Genomic DNA, 18,942 nt, shown 5'->3' on the forward strand with positions numbered 1-18,942 from the left:
GGCATTGTGAGGCTAACATTTAGGATACTCTCAGAGAGGCTTCTCATTAATATTTAATCATAAACAAAGAAACCAAGTTTCTGGGGTGAAGACCAAAGAACCAAATCTGCCACATTCTAGAAACAAGCATGATGCATCAGGCAGGCATGACCAATCAATCTATGCAGGTACAGATTGACAAACTAGGCAATAGGCCTAATAATAATATATTTTGCTAAATTGAATGCAGTGATTGCATTCACATTATTTTATGCAATGACGCTATACTGTCATCATTTATTTAAAAAAAAGTTATTTTATATTTTTTGCTGGGCCGAGTTCGGAAATACCTGGGCCTAGGCCCAAGTAGGACCAGGTGTGGATACGCCCCTGGGTCAGATTGAATGACATGCAATGCATGGGCAAATTAACTCTAATAGAAAAATAGCTAGCGAAAATAGCAGATCTACAAGCTCACGGCAAGAGTGGCCATTTGCCATAGTGGTAAAAGATGGAGTGCCGTGATGTTTGTATTTTTTCCAGTTTTTCATGAGGTGACAGCCCTTCATATTAGACCCCTTGGTGTGGTTGTTGTGCAATTATGTCTTCCCTACTGTATGCAAGGACTGTCTAAAGAGGACGAGACGCGAAGGCCACCGTAGACCGTACGGGCGACGCCATGTTGCTCCATGGTGCTCCATGGAAGGAAAGAAACATGCGCAGTTGAGACCAAGGAAGCTGAACGCGGAAGTGTTGGCTGCATAATATGCTATATGCTATATTATAGCCCATTGCGCATGTTTCTTTCCTTCCATGGAGCACCATGGAGCAACATGGCGTCGCCCGTACGGTCTTCGACTCTTCGCGTCTCGTCCTCTTTAGACAGTCCTTGACTGTATGTAGGCTATATTTAGGGTTTCTTCCTGGAACAGGAAAACGTGCCAATGAAAAAAACAGTGATATAGTGACATCACAGTATTATCCCCTCCCCTAACCCCTCCCCCTAGATCATACAACAACAGCTATGATCACCACCCATCACCACCCACAAGGCAAACCAGGCATATACTCAATGAACTGGTGGGCGTGTCTACATAAAAACATTTATTTTAACAAATACTGTACACTTTGTTTGAAAGAAATTCGTCCTCCTTATGATCATGTTTTAGGGTGGAAAAAATATCACGGCACTCCATCTTTAGAAAATGCCCTGGCTTTAACAGGAGTGAGCAGGCAAGTATGAGGTCCTGCTCAAGGACACCTTGACAGAACACAGTTTGACAGACAGGAACATTTTCAGTATGGGTCTGTCAGTCAAATCCCAGCTGCACCGGCCCAATTTTGACAGCTGTTTCAGTTTATATCCGTGTCTGGTTTGTTGAGTTTGCATTCTTTAAAATGGTGGTTCTCTTGTCCACTCAGCAACCAGTTAGGAAGACTAATTATTACCTAATTTGGAATTCCATGAGTTCTCCATCATGTAGCCTACTGTAAGATTGGAATACTATAGGCCGGGGCAGTGGGCCAACTGGAAAGAAGAAGACACAACTGAAAAGCTCACAGCGTTGTGAGCTTGTTTTTTAAGTGCCTATGGTCCCTGATTGTATTTGTATGTTGTTGTTTTTTTTACCGCCTGTTGACTCTGTTGAAATTCAAAGGAAAAGAGGGCGCTGTTTTTCCTTTATTTTTGCCGATGGGTAAGGGTTCTCAGCTTGGTAGCAGTGACAGTTGCGTTTCAGCCCGGACGAGAGAGGGGGACGGACAAAACAAAACAACGTGCGGTGGTGACAGGTACACGTGTTGCATATGGTTGCATCATGCTGTGAAAAGTCCTCGGAACAGCTACCTTCCACCTCGGGGCTCGGAGTAAAGGCTCATACATTGTAATGACCCAAGGCACTGTATTTTGTCTGTGTAATTATCTGCATGCAACATGTGTCATACTTTTAGGTTTTTTTTGGTTTTGAGTTCAGTGTGTGGCTGAGAGCCTGGTAATTTTCCACTGGGGGTTTCCTTGATTGGTTATTGCACTCACCTGGCTGCTCAGAATCAGAAGGAAATGTTTGAGGCAAGCAGCAGCAACAGTTTTATCTTAGCACCCAGCTAGAACGGGAACAAGGTAATGTGTTTGTGTTTTATGATTCTGTGCATTTACTTGGATATGTTTATATTAACACAGAGAAGGTGTTGCTTTCATGTAAACATTGTGATTATTCATGATTATGTTTTGTGTGTGTTTAAAGACCCATTCTGTATGTTTGGTTAGGTGACCACCGAACTACAACATGACGTCACGAGCCGCGGTGAAGAGCAAACCACCGCCACCGCTCCAGCCCTTCTCTATGTTTTTACTCACCACCGCTCAACGTTATTCCAGCTCCGGTGCGGTGGTCACCTCACCACCGAAAATCCAGACTATGAATAGGCCATTACAGCTAGAGAACTCGGTTAAAATGTCTCATAAAAGAGGTACAATGAGTCAAAAAATGGAGTCTGTATGGCTGTCCGTAAATGCACACATGTCGTCGGTGGGAGAGGAGCTATTGTGTGTTTTGGACAAACAACAGCAGAGTGGTGGTGCTGATGTGAAGCTTAGAGTGTTTGTGTTGGAACGTCTCAGTGCAGCTGCAGAGTACATGTGCAACCTCTTCCAGAGAGAGATGGAAACTGAAAAGACACGGAACAAACTGCTAGACGCTATGCTACAGCCTCACATAAAACTACACAGAACAGGTGGGTCCATGCCAGTTTTGGAAAAAGTACTTTTTTACATTGATTGATATCAATTGTTGTCTTTATTGATCATGAAATAAAATCATATGCCACATAGATGTGTAACAAACATTTCACCCATTTGACCATAATCAATAGGATATATATGTAGGATTCCTATTTCCGTCAGCCATACTGAAATCAATCTCACAGACTCATGTATTCACTTGAAGTTTTATTTTAGTTATTGTGTGCAGCCATGCTGTTGTTTCCATCAGCTCATCTGAGTGAGCGGGCAAAATTGCCGTCTCATACAATATACGTCAGAGGTTAACACCCACAATACAAGTGTAACAAAAGGGATTGGCCATAGAGCGTCGCAGTCCCGCCTCCTACCCTGGACCAGGAAATTAAACCCAATGCATTTTTCCCATAGACATTTCTTAAAGTATTTATTTAAAGACGGTTACGCCGCGGACAAAGCCAACTCGAGTCGTGACAACTCATGACAACACAAACAATATTTTGGACCAAACAAATAATTACAAAGAAGAAAAACAACAACAAAAGTGTTGTAACCTGCCGTTTTTTTCTTCTTTCTAATTATTTGTTTGGTCCAAAATATTGTTTGTGTTGTCATGAGTTCTCACGACTCGAGTTGGCTTTGTCCGCGGCGTAACCGTCTTTAAATAAATACTTTAAGAAATGTCTATGAGGAAAATGCATTGGGTTTCATTTCCTGGTCCAGGGTAGGAGGCGGGACTACGACGCTCTATAGGCCGTACAATACAATATATGAGAACACACAATCCTAACACCCCCACTTGTTCTCATCATAACAAACCAAATAAAACTGTTCACAAAAAAACAATTTCATAATTACCAAAGAACCAATTTTTGAATTTGATAATTCTGACTCTTGCTACAGGCTTTGTTAATATGTCTGCAACCATGTCTTCTGATGGACAATAGATTCGATCTATTTTACCTTCACTTAGAGTAGTACGGATGAAATGATACTTCACATCAATGTGTTTGGACCTCTGCCTATTTACAGGGTTCTTACTCAGTGCAATGGCACCCTGATTGTCTCCATGGATGTTGGTGCCACTGTAATCTCTATTATCCATACCACTTAGTAGTTGACTTAGATACAGGCTTTCCTGAGTTGTGGCTGCTAAGCCCATGTATTCAGCCTCACATGTCGATAGTGCCACTGTAGCCTGTTTCTTTGATTTCCATGAAATAGCAGGGCCTTGTTTTGTCAGGCTAAAACAGTAACCTGTAGTGCTTCGCCTATCTTCGACTGAAGATGCCCAATCTGAATCACTGAATGCTATTAGGTTCAAGTCCTCATCACTTTTCTTAAAGCATAGCTCATAGTCAATGGTACCCTTTAGGTATCTCAAAACGTGTTTAGCAGCCACCAAGTTTTCTGCTTTTGGATTTGCCAATGTTTGTGACAGCCTACTGACAATCCAGCTAATATCTGGTCTGGTACAAGTCATGGCATAAATCAGACTGCCTACTATCTCACGGTATTCTCTTCATCGTTGCTGACACACTCTACTTTTGGCGGTATATCTAGCTTTGCAGTCTGACATCCCGAACCTTTCAAGCATTTTTAGGATGTACCTTCTTTGATTCATTATGATTTTCTCTTCATTTTGTTCAAACTTTATACCCAAGAAATACGATATTTTACCCAGGTCTTTCATGTTGAATTTGGCTTTCATTGCACCTTTGAAACCGTTTAGTAGATCATTGCTGCTTGCTGCGATTATAAGATCATCCACCCATATGATTACAAGGATTTTCTCATGTCCTATCTGCTTCCTATACACACAGTGGTCAGACAGATTTCTCACAAAGTTATCTTGTTCAAGATGATCATTTAGAAGTTTGTACCAATTTCTTCCTGATTGTTTCAGGCCATAAAGGGATTTCTTCAACTTGCACACCAATTTTTCTCCCTTTTCAGATGTTTTATCAAAACCCTCGGGTTGTTCCAAGTAAATTTCTTCCTCTATGGGAGCATGTAAGTAAGCAGTCTTCACGTCCATTTGATGAACAATGAGGTCATCTTGGACTGCTATTTGCATTAGTGCCCGTACTGATGTAATGCTTGCTGTTGGAGCAAACGTCTCATTATAATCAATACCTTCTGTCTGGTTGTAACCTTTAGCAACGTATCTAATGCTGAAAAGGGAAATGTCTTTAAAGCTAGCTTTAAAGACATTTCCCTTTTCAGCATTTTCTTTAAGGGCATAAACCCATTTCCCCCCCACTACATTCCTGCCCACAGGTAAAGAAGTCAGTTCAAATGTGTCATTTTCTTTAAGTGAGTCGACCTCTTCGTTCATGGCACGTTGCCATTCGGGTGCCTCTGGTGACTGCAAGGCTTCCTTATAGGTCTGGGGCACTCCACATATTCCCCTGCAACAATAATCAACACTTGCATTTGACACATCTTTATCATCAAGGTCTGATATGTAATCCTCCAAGTATTTGGGGGGTTTCTTTTCTCTTCTCGGGTAGCGTTGGTTTTGATTGTGACCAGTTTCTGTAATTTCACCATTTTGTGACGCATCTGTTTCTGCCTGTTCATCATTTTCTTCTAGGCTTTGATTCTCTAGGTTTGCTTCTATCTGCTGTAACTCAGTGTCACTTCCATTTTTAGGCTTTCTATTTGTGTATTCCTGGACCGGCTCAGTCTCATAATCATCAGTTTGTGTTTGTTGTTCCACACTATTCTTTTTGATGAATTTCACCAGCCTATGTTTTGACACCTTTGCTGTATGTGGATTGTAGACCAGATAGGCTTGACTGTTCTTACTGTATCCCACAAATATTCCCTTTTCACACCTGGGATCCAATTTCTTGTGAACATGTTTGTATGCATAACATTCAGACCCAAAAAACCCACATGTTTGCTAGATTTGGTTTTCTTCCTGTTAACATGAAGTATGGAGTATTATTAACTCTATCGTTGTAGCATCTGTTGCGGATATGAGCTGCACTCTGAACTGCATAAGGCCACAATATTTTTGGCAATCCGCTTTCTAATAAAAGGCACCTTCCCATTTCAAAAAGGGTTCTCCACTGTCTCAGCAGTGCCATTTTGGTGTGGAGAATAGGGACATGATGTTTCATGTCTTATACCTCTATCTCTTAAAAGGGACTGGAAAGCTTCACCTGTGTATTCTCCTCCACCATCTGATCTCATGCATTTTACTGACCCAAAAGGTGCACTGTCTGATAGGAATTTCTTTGTGGCTTGTGTTGCGTCACTTTTATTTTTAATGAAATAAACAGCCACTGCCCCAGAAAAATCATCTGTAAATGAAATGGCATATCTATGCCCATCTTGACCAGTTGGGTCAATGGGACCTGCCAAGTCAGTATGTACCAATTCCAGTGGTGTTTTTGCTTTAGCATCCATTTTCCTATTTCTGCTATTAGTACATTTTCCTTCAGTGCAGATACTTCAGTCTAGTTTGGTGTTGCCTGTGATTTCCATACCTTCTACCACATCTGGTAATTTCAACACATCATCCACATTACAGTGTCCCAAAGACATCACAAGTTAGGTTCACTTTGTCACTAGATAATATATCATTCACTGAATCATCAGCACAGTGCTCATCATGGTTAATTACCGTTTTCACGTAGTACAGTCTCTCCTGTTCCTCAATGCGGAAGACTGTCCCATCTCTGGTTATTAGTTCATTCTGTCCCTTTTGGAAGATCACTTTTGCTCCATCAGCTGCTACAGACTCCACCGAAATGATGCTCTGCGGGTATGATGGTATGAACAAAGCCTTTTTCAGTGTGACCACAACGTCTCTTCCCTTGATGTCCTGAAGTGTCACCTCTGCGTCGCCTCGCTCCAATGCCACGTTGTTCCTCCTGGTTCCATCCGCAAGCTCCATGAAGTGTAGATTTGGGTTGAATGTCCTGTCGAATCTCTTGAAGTTGTTTTTCTCTGTTATGATGTGGGATGTTGCTCCACAGTCTACCATGAGACCATTCTTCTTAATGTTGTCTGGTAGTACCTCTTGACTAACTTTGAATACAAACGTTTGTTGTTCTTCCTTGTGGACGTCTGAGCTCCCTGCAGCTTGTTTTGCGTCATGTATTTTCTACTCCTGCATGTCTCATCGCTGTGTGTTGAGCTCTTGTGGTAACTGCACCATTTATTTGCTTGTTGTTGTTCTCCCTTTTGGCGGCAGTCTCTCACCATGTGTCCACGATTTCCACATCTATAACAAGTTACAGATGACACATCCACCTTCATCACATTGTCTGTTTTAGGTTTGTTGTCAAACTTTTCTGTTTCTTCGTAGCTCCGTAGTTTGCTTTTGAAGTTGGTGAACGTTATATCCTCGCTGCTCTGTGTAGCATGAACAACGAACGGTTTGGAAGACTGGTAGTCCTTTAAGAATCATGGCTATTATCAGGCCATCACCAATTGTCTCTTTTGCATTTCTCAGTGCTGTCAGTCTTTTCAGCTCGGAGGATGTAGTCTGTTACAGTCTCTTCATGCTCCTTTCTTAGCGACGTCAGTTCAGTATAAAGGGCAATAATTCTGGGTTTACCCTGGCTGGCGTAGTGGCTCCGTAGTATTTCAAGGGCTTTTCTTCCGTCATCTGACGCTTCTCTCATTATCAACGATAGGCTTCTGTCGTCAAGGTATTGGATTAGTTCTGCGTAGCATTCTTCATTCAATGTTGCGTCTAACTCTTGATCTGCAGGTACGCCCGTGAAGAGGATCGTGTCTTTCAGGCCGATCGTTCTCATGTAACCGAGGAATTTTACTTCCCAGAGTTCGTAATACTAATCTTTGCCACTTGCCTCCATCACGTCTGGGCCCATAACCTGTACGATTCCTATTTCCGTCAGCCATACTGAAATCAATCTCACAGACTCATGTATTCACTTTTTTATTTTAGTTCTTGTGTGCAGCCATGCTGTTGTTTCTCCATCAGCTCATCCTGAGTGAGCGGGCAAAATTGCCGTCTCATACAATATACGTCAGAGGTTAACACCCACAATACAAGTGTAACAAAAAGGATTGGCCATAGGCCGTACAATACAATATATGAGAACACACAATCCTAACAGGGAGAAGAGGGTAATGTTGAATTCTTCCAATCACACCCTAATCTTAAATGAGTTTGCCTCTCATGCTCATGGTCTGTACAATATAACGTACGTTGTATTAATTTGCAACTAAGTTCAAACGTTTAGTTGTTTACTCTCATTATACTGTATATTTTGTCTAGACTTCCTGCACCTTCCAGTGTGGGAGAGGAGTCCCATTCCAGTCCAGGAGGAACCAGAGCATCCACAGATTAAAGAGGAACAGCCGGAGACACTTCAAAGACCAGTGGAGGCTGCTGGGTCAACATTGACATTACTAGCAATGAAACGTGGAGATGATGAAGACGGAAAGACAGAGCCTCTAGCCAGCACCTCAACTGAACACATGACAACACAAGCTGATGTAGAGAACAGTGGAGCATCACAACCAACTATTGATGACCAGCTCCTCTCTTCACACGGTTCTGACTCTGATACTGATGACAGTGATGACTGGGACGAGAACGGGGCAGATCAGTCGGCTTTCAGCACACTGAAATCACACACGCCGCAACAACTGGAAGGACAAAGATTGTCTTTGAGCAACGAGCTGTCCCAGGACCTGACATCATCAAAACAAACGACATCCACGAGAAGTCACACAGGGACGAAAAGCTTGATTTGTACAGTTTGTGGCAAAAGATGGCGCCATGTATGTCAACTGAAGATACACATGAGGACTCATACAGGGGAAAAGCCATTTACATGTACAGTTTGTGAAAAACGATTCCATTCAAAAACCACACTGAATACACACATGTGGATTCATACTTGTACAATTTGCGGTGCAAGAATTGGAAATGTTAGGGAACACATGAAGACTCATACAGGGACAACCCACTTTACTTGTACAGTTTGTGAAGAGAGCTTCAGTCGACGGCATTGTATGAGGAGGCATATGGAAACTCATACAGGTATGGGGGGAAAAAAAACCTTTTCTTAATCTGTTGACATTACTTCATAATCTTTTTTCAAAATGCAAATTTAAAGACACAAGATTTATACAGGGGATTGATTGATTGATTGATCGATCGATTGATTGATCGATCGACCAATCAATACACCAGTATAATACATAAAAATCACACCCGTGTGAACTGAGTGGTGCAACTACCTCCCCCCCCCCCCCGCTCTCTCTCTCTCTATCTGTCTCTCATTAGCAGGCAGCAGTGCAGCACTATCTCTCTCTCTCCGTTTCTGGCACAACAGCGCCACTTTTGGTAGTCATTGGTACTCGTGCTCATAGTGACATAGATAGTTAGGTGAACACATAGGACGGTGAACACATAGGCACGAACATTGCTGTTCGTTGGAGTGGTTAAAAACAATGCACAGTTATGGTACAGTAGAAAAGAAAAACATTAAAAGCAGTTAAAGGACCACTTCGCCACTATTCAACCTAGTCTGTGTGTTTTTAATCATTAGCATATATGCTAAAATGCGCCCGTTTATTATCATTGGTGTTCTGTAGCTCCGTGGGCGCACTTCCAAAGCTGTCCACCATGTACGTATTTGTCCAAAAATGACGTAGGTGGTGGACACTCGGTAGGCTTTCAGAAACTACAGGGACAATGGACAGGTAGGCTTGCCGTAGCTAGCCTAGCCGCGAAGGACACCCCTGTCTACACAACAACAAACGAAAACAACGAGTCAGTATGGCTGCTCCAGGGGATTTTTCTTTTACACATATTGGCAGAATCTGCGTTAGGGTCGTTATATGAACCAGAAATATACGGAGGAAGAAATGCAGTGACGGGGACAAGAGCAGCTGCTAGTTGCTGCATCTGGATGTGTGGACTGTTGCCTGCTGGAGCGACCTAGCTAGTAGCTTTCCCTGGTCCAGTGCGTCGCACATGCAAACCTTTCTGCCCAGGAAAAGTTTTTTTCTGCCCAGATAGTGTTTGTTGACTGTGTTACTGGGAACCTGCGTTCAGGATTCCTAAATAAACTGGAAGTTGCAACCGAAGCCCGATGGACGAAGAGGGACATTCAGATTGAAGTAAGTGTTCAATGTATTTACAGCTTATTTGTGTACATGTGTGTCGCCACACCGTATTGTTTACATAAAGTGTCAGAGGCTAGGCACGGCTTCAGCCTACAACTTTTCGGTCCAAACATCTTCTATTCGTTCAACTATTCATTAATTCAATTCAAAACTGTATGGCATGCCATCTGAAGCAATGTTAGCCATGGGCATGGGCTCGTATGTTTCAGGGCTAGCAATGTAAACATTCAAGTGTTATACCTGTGTCCATTAGGTCAGCCCAGATGGGTACAGAAGGCTGATGAAGCTGAAGATGTCTTTGATGGACTGATGGTGAGCCATACATACTCAACTCAAACTTTATACATAAAGCACATTACTGTATTTGCTGTATTTTGTTTGACCCCCTAGAAAACTAGATGACACGTCTCAAGGGCATATCATTTTCAATAATGGTTCACATATTTATATATGCTTTTACAAAGACCAGTCAGTGGTCAACCAAAGTCCTGTAAAATGTAGTAAATATACTGTCATTTATACTATAGGCCTACTGTGTCTCACACAGACGGTTTCACACTGTAGTATTGAATTGTATCTGTAAATCACACTAGATGACAGTGAATTGACTTTTTAACCTTTTGTAATATCTCAAAAGAAAAAAAAAATCTCATTACTGCATCAAAAGTAATCAACAAACTATACTATAAAACTGATAACATTGTACAAATTACACAAGCAAAGTGCCTTGCACTGAATAATAATAAAACTATTTGTATCGCACCTTTCATGACATGCAATGCAGCTCAAAGTGCTTTACAGAGCAATGGTGAAAAAAAAGAAACGCAAGGCATAAAACATTGAAATGGCAGTAATGAATAAATCTAAAAGCAAGAGTGTATAAGGTGGTCTTGAGCTGTGCTTTAAAATGTCTAGAGACTGCCTGTCAAAGGTACAGTGGGAGTTTGTTCCACGCCGTCGGCCCGTAGAAGCTGAAAACTGCTTCACTGTTTTTTTGTTGCCATTTGTTAGGCACATCGAGCAAGCCAGCTGTGAGGACCTGAGGGGGCGGTTTGGAAGGTCACAGATGCAGACCAATAATTGTAAAATCAATCCTAAAAACAACCGGAAGCCAATGCCAATGCCGTGACACTCAAACACTAACTAGTTTTAGTTAAAACTCTGGCTGCCGCAAATTGTAATCTGTCAGTTGTTTTCTTTGGCAGTCCAGAATAAAGTGCATTGCAGTAATCAAGCCCAGAAAAAACAACGGCGTGGATCAGTGTTTTTGCATCATCTAATGACTGACAGGCTCTGATTCATACAATATTTCTAAAGGTGAAAAGGGCAATCTTGGTAACATGATTGTGTGAATTAAAATTCAATTCAGAATAATGACCCCCAAGTTCTTTACTGTACTGTTACTTTCTACAGTCAGGTTGCCAAGTCTGCTTATTATGATTGATATGTGATACTCAGTTGTAGCCTACCTACTAATTTGATCAGTAAAGTATTGTATCACATGAAACATACTGTACATAGCCTACACACTCAATCGTCCATTCCAGTAATCCTTGAGTGCTTTCACCATTACTGACTCTACGTCTTCTCTCACCACAGCATGTGCGTCTGCTCCTGTCCTGTCTCCTGTCCTGGCCAGAAGCAGCTCCAGCGACGTGTCATCATGCAGAAAGCCTGAAAAACCACCTGCCTCAGTGACCTCTGACTATAGAACATCTAGTTTGTTAGTTTCCAGTTCAACCATAGACCCCTGTTTTTATATACATCTGTAGATTAATGTAAATCAGTACTATTAAAAGATAGTTGATTTGATGTCAAGTTTGTTTTATTTTATCTCATGTAGGCGTATGGTATTTATACATTTTGACCAATTCCTAATACTCGTTGAGGCTCAAACTGTCATGATATTGCATCAAAGGCCACCGTGATACAAATCATTCACATCTGAATGCAAACAAGACCACAATGGAAATAAGTGAATAAGTGAATGTGTTTTATTGTACTGTAACATAAGGTTTAAAAAACAAGGCCACACAGGCAAAGTTTGTCCTCTACTCAGATTACAAAAATCAGACAGTGTGCAAGAATCCCAGAAGAAAAAGTATCAATATTGCTATATAGAAATACTCTGTTACAAGTAAAAGTCCAGAATTTAAAATGTACTTCAGTAAAAGCACGACAATATTGGTAAAGGCTTAGGAGTAGTACATGTCTAATATTTGAAAATGAGATCACATTGATTTATCAATCCAGATTCTGTACAACAGCAACATACAAAGTAAATTGTATCTATATAATATACTGTATACTTCATGGGAGTTCCTTGAAAGCCACTTCTTCATCTCTTGAGTCGAAGACAGCCACCGAGACCTCAGCTCCTGCATCAAATAAAGTATTATGCAATTATGGGCCTATCTGACCAATCATGAGACAATATGGTAAACAATAAGGTTTTTCATTTTTGCAAAAATGTTGAAAAATAGCAAATGTATACAAGCTCGCAGCACGGCACCAAGTGACGCACTGAGCTTGTATATCTGCTATTTTTGAATAGCCAATGCTAATACAGATGCTTTCCCGGTTTTAAATGCTTTTATGTTTGGTTTGTAGTTTGAAGCTCGATATGGAAAAATGTATCTCTGGTCCATAGCCTTCTGCAGAGTAAGGCTATGGACCAGAGCTAGGAAAAATGGTGGTGTTTATGTGGAGGGTGTTCCAGTTACAAACAGCAAAAAAGGTCTTTAGCTGTAAGCATCAGAGACACTCGGTATGTCAAATTCATTTATAGACATCACAACAACAACCACGTGTAACAACCATGTATTTTGAAAGGAAATGCATGTGGTCGTCGCTTTAGTTTATTACGACATACCTCTGTTCTGCTTCGATGATGATGATGATGATCCGCGTCAATTATTCCATTAGATTGCGGTCGAACTGGAAGATATCTGCGGTGGTGAAATGTTCACTGCACACCCAAAGTGGTTCGAGTACAGTACAGAGTACAGCTGGATGATTGCATCTGTATTTTCGTCATAACGAGTTCTAAAAACAAAGCCAGCCAGTGGCATCTCGAGTCCGACGCACGGATACTTTCACCACCGACACACGTTCGAAATCACTACTATTACCGCTACTTACTTACTACCAGAGACTATGCTACTAACTACTATACCACCACTACTGCTGTTACTATTACTACCGCTAAATATTAGCTATTATTACTTCTATCGCTTGCAACTCCAAACAACAACAACACGAGAAACTTTCAGCTTCCTGGATGCCTGGGGCTGCCTGTCGCGCAATGCACTGTGGGTAATGTAGGAAATGAGCGCACCGTTCCTCGGCTCGTTACATGAGCCGTTGTCAGCCACTATATCGCCAAATGAAAATATTTATATTTTTTTCATGAACGGATATCATACTAAAGCATGACAAATGCCATGTTATAGTGGCGAACTGATCCTTTAAGAGCAACAAGGCAAAAATGTCCTATTAATATAAAGTGCAGGAGCATTGGGACTTAAAACTCAACGGAGGGGACAGACCTAACAGCAAGGGGAATGCTGTTCCATAATGTAGGAGCTGCGACAGCAAAGGCACAGTCGCCCCTGAGCCTCTTCTTTGTCGCTGGAATTTCTAGGAGTCGTCTGTCTGCTGACATGAGGGTCCTATAGGCCTATCTCACAGCCCCCTTTCCACGCCCACTTCCGGTAGATAGTGGTGTCATTTAACATTAGGCATTTACACTTTTTTTCTCTGGAGAATCTAATCCTAATGTTAAAATGTCAAAGACCGATAATAATATGAAGAAAACACAATGGTATAACAACTCAAATAAGTAGAATAAACCTTACCTTTACAAAACGGTAGTTTGTGGCTTGTGAAAATACCTCTTTTAACATGGAAGCCTATGGACCGCAAAAAAATAACACCACTATCTCCAAAAGGGGGCGTAAAAAGGGGGCGGGGAAATGCTGTGAGATAGGCCTATTGGAGGGGGGATAGGGTAGGAGGTCGGTGATGTAGGAGGGGGCCTGAACCGGACCGGTTCAGAATACTAGGCACTATTCTAATGTTGCTCCCTGTGCTCGTCTCTCAACAGCGTGTCAAGGCCAAGACCGGGGCAAGACTCAGTTAGTCTCCTGGAATAGTGCCGGAACAACAACAGGAAGCAGGCCACGTGTCCTGGTCCTCAAGAAGCAGCAAGCTATGGAAATGACCCAGACTGAGCCTACAGTGACATCGCCAGAGCCGGACTAAGATTCCACCTTTTTTAGATGCCTGAAGAACAGACAAACATTTGTCTTGCTACTTTATTTTAGTACTTTATTTTATTTTGTACTTTTTATACACAGGTTTAATGTTTGTCTTTAGTTCAAAGTTTGTTTAGTAAACGCATTGACAATAATAATAATGTGTCGTTTACGTCATATTGGTCTCTTTATTGTTAAAGATGAAGTGCCGTGGTTTTTCCCCCCCTAAAACATGATCATCAGGTACTATGATTATACTAGGAGGAAGATTTATTTCAATAAAGTGTACAGAAAGTGTTCAAATGATGTTTTTATGTGGCCACACCCACCAGTTCATTAAGTATGCCTGGTTTTCACATTAGCACCACCCACCTGAACTTAAGCCTCGCCCACAGCTGTTGTTGTATGATAATGTGGGAGGAGTTGGGGTTATGATGTCACTAAAAGGGTGTTATTTCGGTTGGGTCTTTTGACTCAAAGGCTTTCAGCTTTCAGGAAGAAACCAAAAATTCTGATTCAGAAAAGAGAACAGGTCTTGAAAGTGAGACACAGACTGTTTTGCATTATTTATTTTCTTGTATTTCCTTTCAACGGTGTTCCTGCTATTATGTGCCTTGCTTGAGAGCCACCAGGCGCATGGCAGACTGTGCAGTTGGCTGAGACAAAGCATGCCAAGTAGTGCCTTCTGGCTTGAATATTGCACCAAGATGAAAACATAAAATTCAACCTTGACCTTCCAGCAGACAATGTATAGTGATGGCAAGTCATGCCCATATGGCTCTCATCTACTCACTAACAGAAAATCTTGGGTCCGCCCCCTCCTATATACAGCTTTAGAGATGTTTGTCCTAACACAAACATTACATTCGCATTGACAATGAATCGAGAGTTTGTGTCTCAGCAAATCGGCTATTTGATAACAACACAAACATTAAATGCCATTGACAATGAATGGAGAATTTATGTCATCTGTGTCTGACCAAATCAACATGTTACGTCATGATGTTGCACGATGATAAGAACGCCCCTCACTTCACACGGGTGTGATTTTTTTTTTTTTTACATCCTATATTAAATATTGGTTTAAGGGAGGACCGGCGGACCACGGCCACATCACTCTGAATCCATAACCCCCATGTAGTTTTTGTCAGTGGAAAAAGGTAGTCGACGAACAATTTTCGTCTTAGTTTTAGTCGACGAAATCAACACCGCCATAAAACCCCACGAAGAGGAAGACCTCTTACTGTATCTCCATATTTCAACTTATTGTGTTTTGTTTTGTTTTTTCCTTTAAATGAATGTCATACTTCATACAAGACAACACTCAACACAACACAATAGTTGTGTTCTCTTTTTTGTCGTAATAAAAAGGAACCGTTTTGGACATAACGAGGTTTCCATCCGACACCAACGACATGCTCCCTCACCGGGGAAACGCTGCCAGTCGTGTTCGCCGGAGTGCCTTGCCAAGCGGGAGGCACCAGCTTGCCTGGGAATTAAAGCCGGTCTCTGTGGTGATGGTGGACGAGTGTTTTACCCTTACCACCTTTTTTTACAGTGAAAGGATATGATGCCGTTGTAATGTGTTCTCAACAGTGATGATAGCATATGAGGCTGTTGTAATGTAATGTGTCCTCAACAGTGATGAGAGGAAACACTTTTGGCCATGTTATATCATACGTGAACTAATTGCATTGTGACACGATGTGAGCTTATTTGCAATTTTGACAGTTTAGCAACAACCAAAAAAGCAACATGCTTCAAATCATCTTTTTTTTCTTTCTTTTCAGTAGTTGCATAGCAACAGTAGCAACCGGCTGTTACACCAAGCACACCTTGCTCTAATGGATGTACTTAAGCACATCAAACCATAAACCATTATTGCATCCTATTCCGGTTCAATTTCACATCGCAAAAAGAGGTGACACCGTACATTACTAGACAGTATAACTCACTACAATTCCTTTTGAAAAGGATCAAATAAAAGTTGGGAAGGTGGGAGGGGGCAAATGCTGCATCCAGATAATCAAATCTAATGTGCCCTCCCTGATGGTAATATATTTGAACATCACGGGGAGTGTGTCGTATAATGGGCCTGTGATCACTGATTCGATCCAAGTTGATGTTCCGTGGCTCCGGCACACTGGTCTATTTCTGTATGAGAACAGATGACAGTGCATGCGTGTATGTGCGTGTGTGCGTGCATGGGCATTATGCATTATTATGCAATGCATTATTTGGCCTGGTTAAAAGAAAAAATCACACCCGTGTGAACTGAGTGGTGCAACTCCCCTATATGATTTTATGTTATGTTCACCTTTTTGCCCTAAAGCCTGCAGGTCACAACCTAAGGCAGAGAGTGTATCGGCAGAAGTGTCGGGCCAGAACATCCGTCAGATGTATTTCTCGACCAATCACAGACTTTCATTTCAAGTGTCAGCGTAATTTCCGCCGATCAAGGTCAAGGTCAACTTTATTGTCCACAAGGAAAATGTGTCTTGGGCTTTCACCCCTGCTGCAGCCACACATAAAACATCAGTGACAAACGAAAATACATAACAGAGGAAGACACAACATTACACAAGTGTACACGGTTCTAACCTTTCACAGTCCCTATAGACTACTGTTTCAGAGCCTCGTTCAACATTTTAGTTGACGCTGGGACAAACGACTTTTTAAACCTGATGTACTTCCACATTGGTTCTTTGTACCTTCTCCCAGAGGGCAGAAGTACAAACTCTCCCTTTAAAACATGGGTATAACATCACTGACAATTTTCTTTAGACTGTTTTAGTGTAACCTTCTAAATAGACTGCAGAGAGGGGAGTTGTCTTACCCCTAGAAGGGTCAGTCAAGATGGCGATGCCATGGTACAGGCCTAGTATCTATCGTTTAGTGCTTGGTCCCATGGCGCACGCAAGTGTGTCTTATCTCCCTGCATTCAGTGCATGATTCACTGAATACAGATACTTATCATACTGTGATACCTTGATTATCATTCACCAAGTGACCAAGATGTCAAATATAGATACAGGACCGCCTAAATTCAAGACTGACTGGAGCAAGTGTTGTCTTTGCCAAGAGAAGAATAGTAAAGAGCTCTCATCACCACATGCACAACAATCACAACAACATGATGGAAACACTATGATTGCAACTAATATTCCCCTCTTTCACACAATGAATGAGATTCCTATTAAATTGGATGCAGAGTAGACAGACTTGATGATGGCGGTGCATTGAAGAAAATCTGAGGAGGAACAAGGCGCAATATCGTGCGACTAGATACAGTCACAACTCAACACAACATATACCCGTAGATTCACATCAGCATCCGGAGCCAGTTTCATTTTCACTATTGGGTCTCAAAATGACAGCAATAGTAGACAGCCTGGTGGCCTACAGTGCACTAATCCATCGAGCAGTGCCCTGTAGGTCAGGTGTAACTAATCAGTTAATGGTACACCTCAGTAAGGGCACCCCTCTGTGGAGTTGTCTATAGTGCACCAAAGTCCTGATGTCACTCGCTCATTCCCTGGTTCACGAAAGTTTTTCTCTATGGAGAATAACATGGGGTCATCTTAAAATCGTCTCATATAAGAATTGTGGTCTAGAAATAAACAAACGGTCACAGCGATACGGTCGGGGAAGTGGCTCTGTATCGTTTACGACAGTCAGTCACTTGTCTGTTTCTAGTGAAAATTTAACTAATTCAGCAGCAGTAACCTTAGTGTTTTCTCTCAGTCAGTTGATTCTTCATAATCCATATGAGTGAAACGGCCGGGATGATTTGTTTATTTTTCAAACGCAGTTCTCATATAGGTGATCTAAATCCCCCTATGGGTTTACAATGCAAATAAAAGTACATGAACCCGTGGACTTAGCGGTTAGCGCCCTCTACCGATATTGATGTCAGACTTCCGTGCTCTTTAGCATCTGCAGGCAAAATACATTGAGTGCGCTGCCAGTAGGCCAAGGAGTCCACATTTTGTGATATTTTTTTTGTGTGTGTGTGTGTGTGTGTGTGTGTGTGTGTGTGTGTGTGTGTGTGTGTGTGTGTGTGTGTGTGTGTGTGTGTGTGTGTGTGTGTGTGTGTGTGCGTGCGTGCGTGCGTGCGTGCGTGTGTTATCATGAATGTGAAATGGTGCAGTTATGTAACACCATTCTCCAAAGCCCTTTACAATGTGCATTACATTTATCCACTCTAATGGCGGAGTAAGCCATGCAAGGCATCAACCTGCTCGGGAGCAGATAGGGGTTGGTTAAGTATCTTGCTCAAGGACACTATTGACACATATAAGTGCATGGGTGCCGGTGATCGAACCAAGAACCTTCTGATTTCCAAGGGGACTCTAACTCCTGATTTCTTTCATATTTTGTCCATACTGTCCTGTTTTTTTTTCTTCCAAAGACAGGGTATTTCAGCGACAAATCAATGTCCTTAAAGGACCACTTCACCACTTTTCAACTTCTCTTCCTATAATTGGTCCTCACTAATGTTCATGATAAAATACAACCATTTTTTCCTACTCAGTCTGTGTCTCATAGGAAGGCTGTGGGCAGTTCAGAAACCCGTCCACCAGTGACATCATCGATGGTGAATCCAAGCTAATAGAAACGGCAGGCTTTCTTTTCCTGAAAAGTTGCAATGCAAAAGTTGAAGCCATCGTTCTCACTATAATAAAAATCTAAATATATTTTAAAACAAATCTTGTTTTAAAAAAAATCTGCCTAATGATGATGTCACTGGTGGACGGGTGTCCGAACTGGCCAAAGCCCTCCTATTAGACACAGACTGATTAGGAAAAAATTGTGGTGTTTTATCATGAACATTAGTGAGGACCAATT

The 18,942-nt window shown here is 41.7% G+C and overlaps 1 long non-coding RNA gene across 1 annotated transcript; it reads left to right on the top strand.

Annotated features, from left to right (window-relative positions):
- The first annotated feature begins 2,040 nt into the window (after positions 1-2,040).
- On the top strand, positions 2,041-14,391 carry LOC306916265. The gene is made up of 4 exons (XR_013788971.1): positions 2,041-2,098; positions 2,246-2,712; positions 7,977-8,747; positions 13,944-14,391. It is a non-coding gene; the product is annotated as an uncharacterized lncRNA (long non-coding RNA).
- Positions 14,392-18,942: the final 4,551 nt, after the last annotated feature.

Source organism: Electrona antarctica (assembly GCF_951216825.1).
Source record: "Electrona antarctica genome assembly, chromosome: 23".
In the NCBI taxonomy this organism is placed as follows: Eukaryota; Metazoa; Chordata; class Actinopteri; order Myctophiformes; family Myctophidae; genus Electrona; species Electrona antarctica.